Source organism: Capra hircus, chromosome 26 (genome assembly GCF_001704415.2).
Source record: "Capra hircus breed San Clemente chromosome 26, ASM170441v1, whole genome shotgun sequence".
NCBI lineage: Eukaryota > Metazoa > Chordata > Mammalia > Artiodactyla > Bovidae > Capra > Capra hircus.
Window position 1 is genome coordinate 14,342,577 of NC_030833.1, and position 18,298 is coordinate 14,360,874.

The 18,298-nt window shown below is 38.4% G+C and overlaps 1 protein-coding gene across 1 annotated transcript in view; it reads left to right on the plus strand.

Moving 5' to 3' along the window:
* PDZD8 (PDZ domain containing 8) overlaps positions 1-18,298 on the plus strand; it is a 77,336-nt gene that overhangs the window by 51,693 nt on the left and 7,345 nt on the right. The gene's annotated exons all lie outside the window — the stretch shown is intronic.

An 18,298-nucleotide genomic window follows, 5' to 3' on the forward strand; every position in this document is an offset into this window, starting at 1 on the left:
TCCCTAAGGAAATAGACAGTTATATCATTGTATCTCCAAAACAAGACAGCTTTTCATTAGAGTGAGTGTCACAAAGTGAATATGCTTATTTTAAAGCTATGAAATTCTCAGAATAAGTTGTTTGTACATTTCTGTTTTCTATAATACTACAAATTTATATTTGCTAGATAAGCTAGGGAGAAAGAACTAAAGTTTACATGGAAGTGAGGTAGCCATATAAAGATAAATGGATGAGAAAAAATTAATGTTCTTCAGCTGAAAAGACAAATGTGGGCAAATGATTAATGGAAGAATATAAATATAAAAAGTAAACAATAGAATGATCAAATTTACGGAGTCAAGGAACTAAGTCTATAGGTCTGTGAAGGCAATCTCATAGCCCTGATGATAATAAGATGATAAATGCTAAAAGAAGGGTGCTTAAAAGGTCTTTGGTAATACTGCACACTGCGTACTTGCTGGTAGACCTTGCAGGAGCACAAATTTATTCTGTTCTATTTACGCTATGTGTCCTACTCCTATTAGAATTCCTGGCATGTCCTGGGAGGGGACGAGGAGGATTGGTGGCCTTCATGGCTCCATACTTCTCACAGGACACAAACTCACTACACTTGTACCTTCTGGTGGAAAAATCTGCCTGATGCTCCAGCCTCTAGCCTCTGCTAATAATATTATAATTCCTCCCTATGTTCAGCAAGAGCTTCTAAAACTCTCCACAACTTAAAGGGAAGTAAGGCTAGTAAAATTTAGATCCCACAGTGTTTCTTCCAAACTTTCAGCATGGCTTAGTCACATTTCTGTCCCCTTTCTCCCTTCAAGTCTATCTCTGATGTATGTTTTAAGCAAATAAAAATATTTAGGTTAAGGATAACCACAAAATGAGATTTACGGCTCAGTATTCAAGAGGCCTAGTTTTTAGAGTGAGGAATTTACACATGTGGCACATAAAAGCATAATGGCATTATTGAAAATATCAGAACTTCTTACCCAACGTGTGTAATTCAACATATCCTGAAATAAAATGACTGCGACCTAAAATTTTACTTGCCTCACTTCTTTCTTAGTTTTGGAGAGTTTTAGAAGTTCATGCTGAATAGTATTCGTCCATGAATTGTGTGTACACACAAACTGTCGAAAAGAGCTCCCTAAAGAACTGTGATTTTAAGTAACATCAGAGACAAATTTATAAGCACATTAAGCTAGATACTTCAGCGTTGGCATTTTGGTGTGTTTGTTTAAGGCCAGATGCCTTGCAGATGGTATTTTTTGGTGCTCCTGTTTAACCATTTGCCATTTACAGTCTTAATCTTGTTGAAAGGGAGAGAAAGATTAAAACAAATAAAGCTTTTTTGAAAATGTCAGTTTTTATGAAAACTCTGCTTTAGTTCCATTTTATAATATTTATGAATTCAATAGGGACTCAAAAATTTTAACCATATATAACCCTCTGTAATTTGGCTTCTTAAATAAACTAAATACCTTTGAGCTTTAGGAGTAAATCCTATTTAGCATTTCCACTCTTAAGTTCATCTTGGTTAGAAATGAAGGATGCAGTTTTCTGTCTCATGTTTTCTGTGTTTAATATGATTGTGAAGTCCTGTGAAAAGAATAGAACTTAGGTTAAAATACAGAAGTATCTCCAAATCAAGTCAGTATAAAGCATTGAGTATGAGAAAGAGGAAACTGAGCATGAGGTGCAAGGCGATGAGAATGTGGTCCTTTCCTTCAAGGAGGAGGAAATAAGATCAGCAATATAATGAGCATACCTGAACGTTCATTGGAAGGACTGATGCTAAAGCTCCAGTACTTTAGCCACCTGGTGCAAAGAGCCGACTCATTGGGAAAGACCCTGATGCTAGGAAAGATGGAAGGCAAAAAGAGAAGGGGGCAGCAGAGAATGACATGGTTAGATATCATCACTGACTTAATGGACATGAATTTGAGCAAACTCTAGAAGATAGTGAAGGACAGGGGAGCCTGGTTGCTGCAGTCCATGAGGTCACAAAGAGTCGGATGCGACTTAGCAACTGAACAACAACAGCATGATGAGCATCAATATTCCTGTTAGCACATGAGTGCTCTAAGAGAGTTTCATGATAAGGTTCCATTGGAGGGTAGATAGCTTTCTTTTGGGAAAACCAGGAAAGAATATTTTCAGGTGACATTTGAGCCAAGCCTCACAGTATATGTAGGATTTTGAAATGTAATAGGGAGGGCATTTAAGGGTGGAAAACATGGGGTAAATTCAAATAAATAGTATGAATGTTTGAGCATGTTTAGGATACATTGTGGAGAAGGAAATGGCAACCCACTCCAGTGTTCTTGCCTGGAGAATCCCAGGGACGGCAGAGCCTGGTGGGCTGCCGTCTATGGGGTCGCACAGAGTTGGACACGACTGAAGCGACTTAGCAGCAGCAGCAGCAGCAGGATACATTGGGGGCTTCCCAGATAGCACAGTGGTTAAAAAAAAAAAAAAGAAAAACCCGCCTGCCACTGCAGGAGACATAAAAAGACTTGGTTCAATCCCTGGATCAGGAAGATCCCCTGGAGGAGAGCATGGCAATCCACTCCAGTGTTCTTGCAACCCACTCCGAGTATTCATGGGAGAATCCCATGGACAGAGGAGCCTTGTGGGTTACAGTCCATAGGGTCACAGAGAGTTGGACACAGCTGAAGCAACTGAGTGAGTGAGCATGCATTGAGTCATCCATTGAGGCTAAAGAATTTGGTAATGCAGGTAGATCATGCAAAACAAGAGTAAAAGCAGTGGGATCATGTTAAATTTGACTTAACTCCCAGACAGCAGTTACGGAGGCTTTTAGAATGAAACTGATGTCAGCGCAATCTTGATTTAAACAGACTTGGCTCTCACTTTGAGTCTTAGCTGTTTCACTTATTGGCAGGAGGATCTTAGAGTCCCCAAACCTATCTCATTCACAAGTATTTTGTCTCTCAAATACTGCTCAGTCGTTTCCAACTCTTTGTGATCCCATGGACTGTAGGCTGCCCAGCTCCTCTGTCTGTGGGATTCTCCAGGCAAGAATACTGAAGTGGGTTACCATTTCCTTCTCCAGGGGAACTTAGCTACCCGGGGATCGAACCCAGGTTTCTTGCAATTGCAGACAGATTCTTTACCAACTGAACCAGTAGATAAATGAGATTATGTATATTAAAATGCCTAGTACCATATCTGGCATATAGTAGGTAATAAAATGTTCACTAAACCTGGCAGCAAATGGGTAAAAGCGAGGATGATTTGACAAGGGAAAGACTTGAAATAGAAGAGGTGAAGGGTAATGGAAGTCTAAAACAGAACAATGGTGAATGTGGAAAATAGAATCAGTGTGGCTCAGATACCACTGGAAATGGAGGGTTTTGGAGAATGAGAGAGAAAATCAGAAAGACAAGAGCCGTGAGGAGGGTAAAGGAAGAGGAGAAAAGAGGTCTCATTCTGGATGTGCTGAGTACGCACACATCACTGTCCCTGTAACATGTTAGGGTACAGTGATGGTCAGAGGTCAGTCCGGAGATAATTTTTTTTTTAACGTGCTGCTTTTATTGTTTTGTGTCCATTTGTTTTTAATGTTTTCAGTGCTGTTGTTCAAAGTTTTTTTTTTTTTTTAATATTTATATCTTTATTTGGCTACACTGGGTCTTAGTTGTGGCATGGGCTTAGTTGCAACATGTGAGCTCTTAATTGGCAGCATGCAGTTAGTTGCGGCATGTGGGATCTGGTTCCCTGATCAGGGATCGAACCCATCCCCCCTGCATGGGGAGTGCAGAGTCTCAACCACTGGACCACCAGGGACACCCTCAAAGTTTTAATATCTGGTAAGTTGAACACTTTATTTGGAATATCTCTTGTGGTTCAGCTGGTAAAGAATCCGCCTGCAGTGCAGGAGACCTGGGTTCGATCACCGGTTGGGCAGATCCTCTGAAGAAGGGAAAGGCTACCCACTCCAGTATTCTGGCCTGGAGAATTCCATGGACTATACAGTCCATGGGGTCGCAAAGAACTGGACACGACTGAGCAACTTTCACTTCACTTCACTCTATTTTTAGATTTCTTTATTTAAGGATAAAAAGAAGCAGAATGGTTTTGCAAAAGAATAGTAAGAATCTAAATTTTTTCTTTTTAAGAGCCTTTGAGAAATAATACTAATGAGACCTAAACACTGGTTTGGGGTTTTTTTAAATAAGAACTCTCCAGTTCACTGCAGTCCAAGTAAAACTGATTCCCTAAGTCCTTACTTTGTCATGAACTGAAACATTCTGTTCAAGGCACAGTAGCACCTTCCCATAGAAATCCACTTAGCCAGATAGCTCATTTTCTGACTCATACACTCAGATGCAGGATACAGAACTAGGAAATAGACAGATTAGAAAAGTGTTAGGTTTTATCAGAGATCTTGCAGTGTATTACAGCTCCTTGCCCACATGTGTTCATTCAGTCCGGTGGTATTTAAGAGCAATAACAAGATAGCAGTGATTTCTCTGTGCCTCTTGGGATTTTAAGACACATGCATTAAATTCTTATAACAACTCCTTGAGGACAGGCACTTTATCATCTCCATTTTATGTATGAGGAAACTGAGGCACAGAGAGAAAGTAACTGACTCAGACCATCCAGCTAAGCAGATGGTAAGACAGTTTGCATACCCAGGCAGTGTGACTCCAGAGCTGGGGTTCTGCATTACTATGCCATCTCCATGAATGGTGGCTTCAAGTCTGGTTCTTCCACTCTAGTTCTATGCCAGTGAACAAGTTATTTCATAATTCTAAGAAAGAAATACTAGTAACGGTTGGACACTTAGCCCAGTGTCATGGTAACTATAACAGTAACTATTATTATTGAACTTGACCCAAATGCTGCCTCTTTTGCACCAGTGTTTTTAGTGCTATCTGATATTTTGTACATTCTTATAAATCCCCCTTTCCCTTTTAAATCCTTCCTATAACAAGGTGAGGAGGACAAGGAAATAGCTTCCTGAAGGGATAGTATTAAGAGTTTCAGATGGTTACTTTTAAAAACATCTACAAGGTTATTAAAAGCTGTTAGAGGAGAGATAGAGATCAACTAGCTACTGCTCATCACAGCTGATGATTATCTTTTGTAAACTGATCAGAACTTTGGGCTTCCCTGGTGGTGCTCGTGGTAAAGAACCCTCCTGCCAATGCAGGAACCACAATGAGATACAGATTCGATCCCTGGGTTGGAAAGATCCCCTGGAGGAAGGTATGGCAACCCACTGCAGTATTCTTGCCTGGAGAATCCCTTGGACAGAGGAGCCTGGCAGGCCACAGTCCATGGGGTCACAAAAAGTTGGACATGACTGATGTGACTTAGCACATGTATGAGAATGTTGTCACAAGTCTAAGTAGGAAACCATTGAGCATGAGGAAGTAGGTATCATGAAGCAGAGTTTTAGTTTTTGTTACACTCATTTGTGAAATTGGAGGATATTTGTGTATTTTAACAATAAAATTAGTAATTTATATAAGATTAAAATGATATATGTTTGGAAATTGGTATGAGCTTTCTTTTTTTGCCCATACTAAAAAAAAGAGAGAGAAGGCTATAAATAAAACTGTAAAAGCCAGCCATATTACTACTTTCCAGAGAAACCACTAATAACTTTTAAGAACTTTATAGATACAAGCATATACACACAGGTATGTATATGGTTCTGTAAATAAGAATAAAATGAGATTGTATATTTTATAGCCTACTTTTTTTCCAACTTAGCAGTATACCAAGGGCATATTTTTATCTCAATACATATGTTATTGTTTTTATGTCTGCACGATAGTCCATGTACCATGATCTATTTAACCAATCATTTATTGGTAAACATTTGGACTTTTTCCAATTTTTTGATGTGGAAAAATATATAATGGCTATGTGTGTATATATATGTATGTATTCACACACATTAATTAAGTCATAGTTTGGCACACTTTTCCTATAAAGGGCCAGATAGGAAATATTTTAAGCTTTGTGGGCAAGATGATAAGTCTCAGAACTACTCAACTCACCTGTTTAATTCTAAAGCAGCCAGAGACAATACATAAATTAGTGTGGCTGTTTTCCAATACAACTTTTTTAGAAATAACTGTAGTTTGCTGACCCCTGATCTAAATGATTCCTTGATCAAAGATTATGCCCTCCCCAAAAAAAGCATTTAGTAGGTATTTCAGAGTTGCATCCCAGCTAGAATCAAGGCTATAAATTAGATAATAGTATTATATCAGTGTTAATCTTCTGACCTTGATAACTGTGCTGTGGTTATATAACAAAATGTCCTCTTTAGGAAATACACAGTCAAATATTTAATGGTGAGGGGACATCATGCCTGCAACTCATTTTCAAATGGTTCATGAAAAAATATGAGAGAGGAAAAAAGTAGGAAAATGTTAATAATTGGTAAATTTGGATTTAGGATAAATGGAAACCCTTAGTACAATGTTTCTGTATAATTTGAAATTATTTCAAAATAAAAAATGGTCCAGCTCTAAAGCTCTCATACTTTCTTAGTGAGGTGTAAATCACCCAGCAGAAAGATGGTTGACAATACATGGAGCTGCGAGTTGACTTGGTGATTCAGAATCAGCTGTTTCTGTTTGACAAAGGAATTAAAAAGGGCGAAAGTGTTCCACTGTGTTGTTTCCACAACAGCTCAGACTTAATGTACTTTTCAGAGCTTTTTATTTCACTGGAGATCAAAATATTAATGCAGACTTCAGTCGCATTTAAAAAGAGAGAGAGAAGAAACCTAGGGTATGGCAAGGTAATCATTTGGCTCAGCTTACTTTCCTAAGAGCCTTTGAACCTGGGCAAAGGGTCATTATTATTCTTTGGCTCTCTTAGGTCAATGGTATTTTTATAATGGACTTTTTTTCTCAGCATATCTGTACATCTTTGTTGTCTCTCAGATGAGGCAATGAAAGGATGCAGCCCTAATTTACCATCCAGTTGCTTTAGAGACAAGATTATCAGGTGGCCAAGCTGGCATTCCGTTTTAACACTTCAGGGTCTCACTTGTATTTTTATCCCAGAAAGAGGTCTTCCTCATCCACCTGAACAGAGATAATTAAAGTGCCTGAATTGTACTGGAGTTTATTCCTGGAGTTCATTTAATCTTGACAACACCCTAGTGTGGTAGATATTAGTGTCCCCTTTTCACAAAGAAGACCCATAGAGGTTAACTCACTTGCCTGAGACCACAAAACTAGTACATGTTACAGCTAAATTCAAATCCAATACTGAATACAGGCCATCTCAGACACTGCAGTTTTTCTTCAAAGAAGAATTTTGAATTGGTCCTAGTACTGAGGAGTTTATTTCAGTATTTTTGTTGTTCCTTTTGTTGTTTTTTTGTACCTATTCATTAAGATGTGATGAGTGAAAATTCAGACATTCTGCTAACAAAAAAGATGTGTACTTGTCTTTGTGAGAGAATTTACGGTTTATCCCCTGTACTATTAATATATGCCTTTTTAAGAAACACCCATCTCTTTTAAAAATAATTTTTGTCATCATTTGGGACAGGGCATGAAAATTTACTTCTGTGGTGGCACTTCTCTATCTGACAGATTCTTTTATTTTTTATTTATCTGGCTTATGAGTTTAAGATCTGTTATGATTTAAACCTTTATGAAGTGGTTAACTTTAATGCCAGGTCTTTGAAAAAGTTTACTGAGTTGATAGTTGTTTGCCAAGCGATAAAAACAGGACATTTGCCATATGTATGTTTTAAGAGTTACACTTTCTTGTGAAAAAGACAGTAAATTGTGAATTTTCCTTGCTGATAAGAGTTTGAAAGAAGACAGCTAATAAACATAGTATCTTCTTTTTTCTGGTCAAGTGATAAACTTTAGTGGAAGACAGTTGAGAATTTAGTTGAATCTTTGGAAGCAGCATAGTTACCCAATAGTCTAGAGCCCCATGACTAACTAATGAAGTTAGTGGAATCATTAGTTATGGTTTTGCTTTTTAAAGGTGATAGACGGTAAAATACACAGTGGGTGAAGGTGATTGTGGGAGGAATTGAGAGTAACGTTGGCATATATACACTGCCGTGTGTAAAATCGCTAACCAGCAGGAAGCTGCTCTATAGCACAGGAAGTTCAGCTCCTCAGTTCGATGCTCTGTGATGACAGTGGTGGAATAGGGGTATGGGAAGGAGGCTCAAGAGGGAGGGGATATATGTATGCTGCTGCTGCTGCTAAGTCACTTCTGTCGTGTCCGACTCTGTGCAACCCCACAGACGGCAGCCCACCAGGCTCCCCCGTCCCTGGGATTCTCCAGGCAAGAACACTGGAGTGGGTTGCCATTTCCTTCTCCAATGCGTGAAAGTGAAAAGTGAAAGTGAAGTCACTCAGTCATGTCCAACTTTTCGAGACCCCATGGACTGAGCCTACCAGGCTCCTCTGTCCATGGGATTCTCCAGGCAAGAGTACTGGAGTGGGTTGCATCGCCTTCTCTGGGATATATGTATACATATGGCTAATTCACGTTGTTGTACAGCAGAAACTAACACAGCATTGTAAAGCAATTATGTTCCAATTAAAAAAAAAGATCACACCCACAAAAAATGTGAAAGCTGGCTCTAGCTCTTCAACAGCCTCATTGCTGCTTCTAATTGAGATGGACCATAAACTGTTGGACCCAAGCCTGGCTGTATTCTGTGCCCTATAGCCATAAACAGATTGATCTGACATCTGGAATTCAAGCAAATGACCGGAAAGTTACACCTCTAAGACACTCTGTGCCAAGTATGTTGTACTTCAAAGTTTCCCTTGCAAACAGCTCAGAAACTTATATTTAATATAAAAGTTGTTCTAGTTTTAGAAATCTTGACCTCTCAAATATAAATCAGAGTTTGGGGATAAATCTTTAATCATAATTGATTGGGCCCCAAATATTCAGAATTTAAATGCCACATCCCAAAGTAAGCCAAGTAAAGGTGATCTGTTAAAAAGTTCAGTTTTATACAGGTGCTGTGTACGTATGTGTACAGGCTGTTGTGTCATTTCTCCTCCTTTTCCCCTACTCTACTGAAAAAGCTAGGAAATAGTCCTCATGATGTCTTTTTCAGAAGCTTTTTTTGATGAAAGAATACTCAGAAGTGTACATGGTCACAGTAGTTCAAGGGTCTTTCACATAGACCCTTTTATTCTTTCTTGCATTTCTGGTTTTTTGCTCAATGTTACAAGCTCAAGTAAGAGAACAGTTTGTGAAGGAGTTATATTGATGTGTTATTAAAATAAATCCTCTTCTTATCAATTATATAAAATTATGTCCCCATTAGGAAGGGATTTAAAAATCAATATGTTGTTTCCCAACCTCTTAGGTGAAAATAAGGCATCACAGCTGGGTCCAGGAAAGGCTAAAATTATGTCAGAGTGTGAGAGCTCTTAAAGGCTATCTTGGTGTTTTTACTAAATCGCTGTCCACCAGATAGGTACCCATACAGTTAGAATTTTTTAACCTGAGTCCAACATTATTGGTGAAGTTAAATGCAGGCTGTCTGCAATCTTGTATGTATTGACTAGTGATTTAGCTCAGGTAATTGCATTTAGTTTGTATGTGTCAGCAGTTCTTGACAATTGATAAACTTTATTTTTGGTATATCATGCAAAAAAATACTGGAAATAGTATTTCTATTCCAGTAGAAATTTATCTTTTGGTTTCGGCAAAATTCAGGCCAAGTGATACATACTAAGCCACAGAGAAAACACTTTTCCATCCTACATTTTTTTTTTCTGTTCCTAGTAGAGGTTGGTATATTGATTATGTTTACAGCACAGTTAAAGAATTTCTTCATAACAGTTCAGAGTATAATCAACTACTAAGATACAAGTTACAGATGTTAAAGCCCACTTTACTTAGCACATGAGGGTACTACAAGGGCGGGGAGCAGGGGTGTACTCCTGCCCAACAAGGATGTCTTCTAGCAGTTCCCTGCTCCTCCCAGACTCTCTGAAGCCACTGTGCTTCTCCTGGGGGCTGGGGACAGCAGCTCAAGCCTCATGGAGACCCTGGAGACACAGCTTATGAGTTTGGAGATGCCTAGACCTGCACCCTTCCAAGAGCCTCTCTGTCGCTGACACTCCAGGACCTGGAGCTGCCAGCCTGGGGGTCCTCTTGTTATGGAGCAGGGCTTGTGTACCCGAGATGTAGCAGCCCAACATTGACAACAGGGGCATGAATCAAAGCGAGGCTTTGTTTGTAGGGTGCCGAGCAAGGGAGTGGGGGACGGATCTCAGATCCACTCCGATTTGGTCTTTGATTCAGGGGCTATTTTAAAGGGTAAAAAAGTCACAAGATTAATCATCACCTTGTGATTTAATTGAGGCATAGCTGATGTATTATAAAACTTTCAGGGGAACAACATAATGAGTCACCATTCTATAGGTCGTATACCCTTTATAGTTATTCTAAAACACTGGCAACCTTCCTTGTGTGTGTGTCAGTCACTCAGTCATGTCCCACTGTTTGCGATCCCATGGACTGTGGCCTACCAGAAATCCTCTGTCCATGGGATTTCCCAGGCAAGAATACTTGAGCGAGTTGCTATTTCCTGCTCCAGGGGACCTTCCCGACCCAGGGATTGAACCCAGGTCTCCTGCTGGGACTTCCCTGGTGGCTCAGACGGTTAAGTGTCTGCCTACAATGCAGGAGACCAGGGTTTGATCCCTGGGTCGGGAAGATTCCCTGGAGAAGGAAATGGCAACCCACTCCGGTACTCTTACCTGGAAAATCCCATAGACAGAGAAGCCTGGTAGGCCACAGCCCATGGGGTCGCAAAGAGTCAGACATGACTGAGAGTCTTCACTTTGTTTCTTTCTCCTGCATTGCAGGCAGATTCATCTTCCTTGTGCTGCATGTCTAATACATCTTTGTAGCTTACTTATTTTGTACATAGTAGTTTGCTGTTTTTTAACCCCTGGTGGTGGTGGTGGTAGTCACTCAGTCGTGTCTGACTCTTTGCAACCCCATAGACCATAGCCTGCCAGGCTCCTTTGTCTATGAAATTCTTCACACGAGAATACTGGAGTGGGTTGCCATTTCCTTCTGCAGTGCCTTTTCCTGACCCAGAGATTGAACCCAGGTCTCCTGCATTGCAGGCAGATTCTTTACCATCTGAGCCACCAGAGAAGACCTTTTAACCCCTACTCCTGTCTTGTCTCTTCCCACTTCCCTCCCCCCACTGGTAACCACTAGGTTGTTCTACATGACATTTCTTTTTTTAAACTATAATTGATTTACAGTGTGTGTTAGTTTCAGGTATACAGCACAGTGATTCAGTTTTATATATGTATTTTTTCAGATTATTTTTCATTATAGGTTATTATACAGTATTGAATATATAGCTCCCTGTGCTATAGAGTAAATCTTTGTTGCTTTGGTGTTTATCTTTTGTCTACAGTAATTTATATCTATTAATCACATAGTGTATGTCAGTCAGTCAGTTCAGTCGCTCAGTCATGTCCAACTCTTTGGGACCCTGTGGAGTGCAGCACACCAGGCTTCCCTGTCCATCACCATCTCCTGGAGCTTGCTCAAACTCATGTCCATTGAGTTAGTGATGCCGTCCAACCATCTCACCCTCTGTTGTCCCCTTCTCCTCTTTCCCCCCTTCAATCTTTCCCAGCATCAGGGTCTTTTCCAGTTCTCCACATCAGGTGGCCAAAGTATTGGAGTTTCAGCTTCAGCATCAGTCCTTCCATTGAATATTCAGGACTGGTTTCCTTTAGGATAGACTAGTTTGTTCTCCTTGCAGTCCAAGGGATTCTTAAGAGTCTTCTCCAACACCGCAGTTCAGAAGCATCAATTCTTCAGCGCTCAGCTTTGTTTATAAGTCCAACTCTCACATCCAGACATGACTACTGGAAAAGCCATAGCTTTGACTAGACAGACCTTTGTTGGCAAAATAATGTCTTTGCTTTTTGTATGCTGTCTAGGTTGGTTATAGCTTTCCTTCCATGGAGCAAGCGTCTTTTAATTTCATGGCTGCAGTCACCATTTGCAATGATTTTGGAGCCTCAAAAAATAAAGTCTATCACAGTTTCCACTGTTTCCCCATCTGTTTGCCATGAAGTGATGGGACCAGATGCCATGATCTTAGTTTTCTAAATGTTGAGTTTTAAGCCAACTTCTTCACTCTCTTTCACTTTCATCAAGAGACTCTTTAGTTCTTCTTCACTTACTGTATATGACATGTCTTAATCATAATTTTAGGAGTCAGGGTATCTCTGGTTTATGATTCTCAGGCCAGGTGTTCCCCAGGGAGTTGTTAGCTAAACTTGCCCTGGAGAAACAACTTGAGTTTGTACTTTAAAGATGATATCTACAATAGCAATTTTGATACATTAATGATGTTAGCAGTAATCTTAGCTATGACTCTAGTTGATTGCTGTTCAGTTAGCACAGGATTGGAGTAAGAGGTGACAAAGAAAGGAAATAAAGCTTTAGATAGAATAACCACAAACTCAGTAAGGGAACTCTGCTTTGGGGGGACTTGGTTTTAGTGAGGATAGCACCCCACTTCTGAAGGCTCGAGTCCCCTTGAGCTGCTAGACAGGCCCCTGTCTGTGGAAGAGGCAGCCTGTGTTGTCAGGAGCTGCTGGTACAGTGCCGGTCCTCATGCTCCTCCCTTCTCTGACCCATCTCGCAGGCCCCAAGTCCCTGCAGGGGCAGGCAGCAGAGGCCCCTGGCTAGGTACAAGCAGATTTCCCCCCTACACTCATAATGTATTTGTAGCTGTGTAGTTAATAAATATAGCAATTCGAGTTTATGACATATTGTATATCATGATTTCTAAAACAGGGCCTGGTCAGCCTGAACATGTTTAAAACAGATACCTACTAAAACTTGCTTAAGCACAAAACGGGTACTTATTCTGAGGATTCCATGGTGTTTCATGCCACAGTCAGGTGTCCCGGTCACTGTTCAGGGTTGTATGGGCTAGGTTCTGCATCGCTTTTAGTAGGAATCCAGCTAGGCTTTAGCCGCAAACTGGAACCCAAAACTAAACCACTCTTTTTCCTCCCTGCTCCTGGCTGTTCAGTGCTGTATTCTTCACTCTGTAGACTTGCTTTCTCCCCTTCCCAGCCCATAAGAAGATACACAGACACCTATAGCCATGTTTATTTTTATTCCATTCAAGGAATCTCTGAATCTGAATACCTACCAGCCAGGAAAGGACTCTGATTGATACAGCTTGGGCCAGGTTTGTGCCCCTGGACCATCCAATGAGGCAAGGCAGTAGAAGCATGTTATATAAGCATGGCTGTTCCCACTGTAACTGTAGGAAGGACTAAAGGGTTGCAGACATAGTCCCAGAGAGGAGAATTTGGCAAACATTAGTGTTTATTTTACCAAGCCTGTGGTAAGTATTAATTTCATTTCTTATTTCTCTTATAAAATATCTGCCATGCTACAAAGTGCTCGTTCAGGAACATGTTTATAGCAACTAGATATTACTTTCTGTATTCTTTATACATTTATACTCTTTATACATTAATTGCAAACTCTTTATACATTTACCAAACAACTTCCTATAGGACTTATTCTCTGTAGGATAATCAGAATATGTAGGATTCTATGACAGGTAATGAAATGTTCTCTGAAAGGCTATTTCTTTTTCCCAGTAAAAGGTGTTTTACTGTAATTCAGTTTAGTTCAATTCAGTCACTCAGTTGTGTCCGACTCTTTGCGACCCCGTGGACTGCAGCATGCCAGGCTTCCCTGTCCGTCACCAACTCCCGGAGCTTGCTCAAACTCATGTCCATCGAGTCAGTGATGCCATCCAACCATCTCACCCTCTGTCATCCCCTTCTCTTCTTTCCCCTCTTCAATCTTTCCCAGCATCAGGGTCTTTCCCAGTGAGTCAGTTCTTCGCATCAGGTGGCCAGAGTATTGGAGCTTTAGCTTCAACCTAAGTCCTTCCAATGAAATCAGGACTGATTTCCTTTAGGATGGACTGGTTTGTTCTCCTTGCAGTCCAAGGGACTCTCAGGAGTCTTCTCCAGCACCATAGTTCAAAAGCATCAATTCTTTGGTGCTCACCTTCCTAAAAGTCCAGCTCTCACATCCATACATGACTGCTGGAAAAACATAGCTTTGACTAGACGGACCTTTGTTGGCAAAGTAGTGTCTCTACTTTTTAATATGCTGCCTAAGTTTGTCATAGCTTTCTTCCAAGGAGCAAGCGTCTTTTAATTTCATGACTGCAGTCACCATCTGCCATGATGCAGTGATTTTGGCGTCCAAAAAAATAAAGTCTGTCACTGTTTCCATTGTTTCCCCATCTATTTGCCATGCAGTGATGGGACCAGGTGCCGATCTTTGTTTTTTGAATGTTGAGTTTTAAGCCAACTTTTTCACTCTCCTCATTCAAAATATATGTTCTTATTTGTCCATAAGAAATATAATTTTTTTTATCTTCCTGCTATTGCTTTTCTTGACTCCTTCCCCTTTTATTTGATATGTCTTCAGTCTTCTATAGAGGAAACTTTCCAGTGGGATAGAAACATAATTTAGATAGAAACACGAAAACATTATTTTGTGAAAAGGTAGATATTTATCATCACTGCGCTGGTTTCTAGATTTCAGAAATACTAATAAAGACCATGCTTGAGCCCATTCTTCTCCTAGTGGGTTTGAACCAGCTGCTGTTCTCTTATTGAATATTGACATCAGTCACCATCTTTGTCTTTTCTAATGAGACAGTTTTTAAATTTTTAAATTTTATGTGATCATAAAATTATTTTTAGCTTCTCAGTCTTGATCCTATAAAAGTAAATTAACATTTGTATGATATAAAATAGTTTAACTGTTCTAATGTCCTGAATTAATGTTTGTTTCATGATATGTTTGCCTTGTTTGTTGAGCAGTGTATTAAGTTCACAGGACTTCCCTGGTGGCTCAAGATGGTAAAGTGTCTGCCTACAATGCGGGAGACCTGGGTTCAATCCCTGGGTCGGGAAGATCTTCTGGAGAAGGAAATGGCAACCCACTCCAGTATTCTTGCCTGGAAAATCCCATGGATGGAGGAGCCTAGTAGGCTATAGTCGATGGGGTAGCAAAGAGTCGGACACAACTGCGCGACTTCACTCACTCACTCACTCATGATATGTTTGCCTTGTTTGTTGAGCAGTATATTAAGTTCATTTACAGCAGATTGGTTTTTAAATTTGCTTTTGTATCCCATTTTGACTAGTGATGCCAAGTCTTACTAATAGGAATAATAATAAATGCTGAAACTTCTCACAGCTCCATATATGAAAAAGACGTCATTTTGTCAGTGACATTCACAGAACTTAATATTTGCTTAAAGTCATAGGCAAGGGTTGTTGAAGACATTGTATTTCACCTCTAAGTATTTCAGTATGAATCTTCTAAAAATAGAACATTTTACTACATGTTCTATTGGTAGATAGATGCTACAATAACCATCATCACACATAAAAAATTAATTCCTTAATTTGTCTATATTAAAATGCTCCCAATGGCCCATAAATGTTTTTGTGAGTTTTTCCCCCCCCCCAAGCTTACATCTTACCAAGACTCACACATTGCATTGTGTTGTTTACATCTCTTTAGTCTTTGTCTCTCTCTTTTTTAATCTAAATGCTTCTCTCCCCTTTTGGGAGATTATAAAAGAGTGATTTTTCAAATATAATCATTCTTTCTGTATTTATTAACTGGCTTCTTTTAGGCAGGAATGAGGGAGAGGTAAAGAAAAACTTCCCTTTGACCAAATGCTAAATAATTTAATATGTAAACAAATGGATGGGTGCATTTAAGAGCTAATTACAGAAACAGTACTTATTACATAAATCCTGCATTTAAAGTGAAAGCTGTTGTTTTAAGAAAAACCTCCAAGAAAAGCAAGAACAGAAAATGTAAAGATGTCCAGATCTCAATGAATAATATTTATATAGTTATAAAGTTTTAAACATAGCTGACTTTCAGTCAACCTTGATGGCTTAAAATAGTTTAAAAATGAATATAATAGTTATCAACTTTGATGATAGAGTTTAGAAAGTAGAAAGTGACTTATACTGTTGACTCCTGGCTGCTTGAATCAGCCTTGAATTCCTGAATCAACTCTACTTGATTGTGATTATTATCCTCATCTACTAATAAAATTCCCTAAAATTTTGCTACCAGATGTAAGGAAAATATTTAGGATTTCTATTTTCACTTCATCATTTAAAAGTTTATCTATTTTGTCGTATGTTTTATAGTACATGGTATATCCAATAATCATATAAAAATTTAAAATATAGATACATGTATATAGGGGAGAATTATATAATTATTTTGCTATTTTTAATTTAACAATAGTTTCACCCCAATGGACATGTCAGTTTTGTTTTAAAAGTATGGGATATTTGAATGGTCTTGTAAACATTATCTTAAATTTTCATTAAAATAAAAATGTTTTGTGATATTCATCTTTAAATATTTTCTTTAAAATTTTTCTTAGGTTTTTTTATACTTTAAAACTTTTGAACCATTGTCACAACTTAATTTTAAGTTTTTGAATCATTGTCACAATTTAATTGTAAGTTTTACATTTGTGTTTCAGAGAAGCCTGGAACTAATTCTGAAAGTAGATGGGTCAGCAGTATTAGCTTAAAAGGAAATAAGCTTTTAATAAGAAAGGAGATGAAATAAATAGTATCTTAAGCTCTGTACCCAATGTATGAAATTAAGAGCATTTACTAATAATCAGAAAAGTTGGGAGAAGGAAGTAATTTAGTATTTGCCCTTATTAATTATTCCTACTAAAAACCTTTTTTCCATCTGGAATGTTTACTTCAAGGATCATTGGAAATAAGAAAAGCAAAGGAAATAATATGATTGGTTGGGAGAAAATAAATTAAGAAACTGAATTGTGCAGAAGCCTATATTAGACTTAATTCCCTTCTCAACCCCACCATCCTCCCATCTCTGTTACACTTTAGGAGCAAGGAGTAGGTCACAAAAAAGCACATTCTAAATGTTAATTTGTAAAATTTCCAGTTCTCAGACTCATACAGTTTAGCGTTTTTTTATCCATTTGCCATCGTTAACTTTTTGAAAGTAGAAGAATTTGGATTCTTTTTAAGCTTTGGTACTCTGTATATTAAGAATACATACAGGTTCATGGATTTGAGAGAAAGTTTTCTTTAGGGCTTTTATTAACTGAAAAATGTTTTTAACATTATAAGGTGATTATTTACTATATCATGAGGCAAGAATTGGACCAGTATTTCTGGAGGTTTAAACAGAAATGATGTTTTATGGAAGGATTGTTTTGGTAGATTTTTTGGTAAACTTTTAAATAGTCAAAAACTTGACTACATTTTCCATTTCTTGAACATATTATTAATATTGGTAAGATTTTTCTTAATATAAAAATAACTTGTCAATATCTATTAACACCCATATTAAAGAACAACATTCAATAACATCATTAGGCCAGCATCATTAGGTAGGAGAATTGAATTTTTGGCTTTTAAATGGGATTTATCAATTAAAGCACTACAGACAGTGATATATGTGGATATTAGCAGATTATTTGGCAGAGTCCTTCATGAGATAGCTTGAAGAATAGACATGGCCTGAGTGATAATACAATTAGACTGATTTATAATTTAGCTTAATAAACACAGATTAAATTCTTGTCATCTAGAGGGTTGTGGTAGTCTATCCATTTTTTAAATCAGTGATTCAAATGAGGACAGATAGCATATGTTGTTTTTCTTAATTTATAGATGATATGAGTCTGAGACACATACCCCTAATAAATTGGATGGTATTTCTTTAGAAAACAGAATGATCTTGATGAGTTAGAACAGGATATTTCACAAGATAATTCTTAATAAAACATGAGCATAAACTCCCCCCCCAAAAAATTTAACAATATATTATAAAAAATGGAAGTTCCTAAGCACATCTTAATAGATATTAATAGAAGATTATTCCCATTTTATTTCAAAAAAGCAAGATTCAGGATTATATTCACAACGGGGTCTCAACCTTACACACACACACATGCACAAGAAAGTACGAAATGCAGCAGTTCTAGATTAGCAGTGATTTTCTTTTCATTTTGCCTTATTTTCAAATTTTCTGCAGCAAGCATGCATCTTTCCTAACATATGTGAGATAAGGTGTTTCATGTTCCAGTGGCCCAGATGTGCAATCCAAGCGTAGGTTAGTCTCTGTTGTCACAGTAGAGATTTCCTGCCTTGTATCGGTCTGTAATAATCACCAGGTGCAAAAGCATCAGCTGTAGTG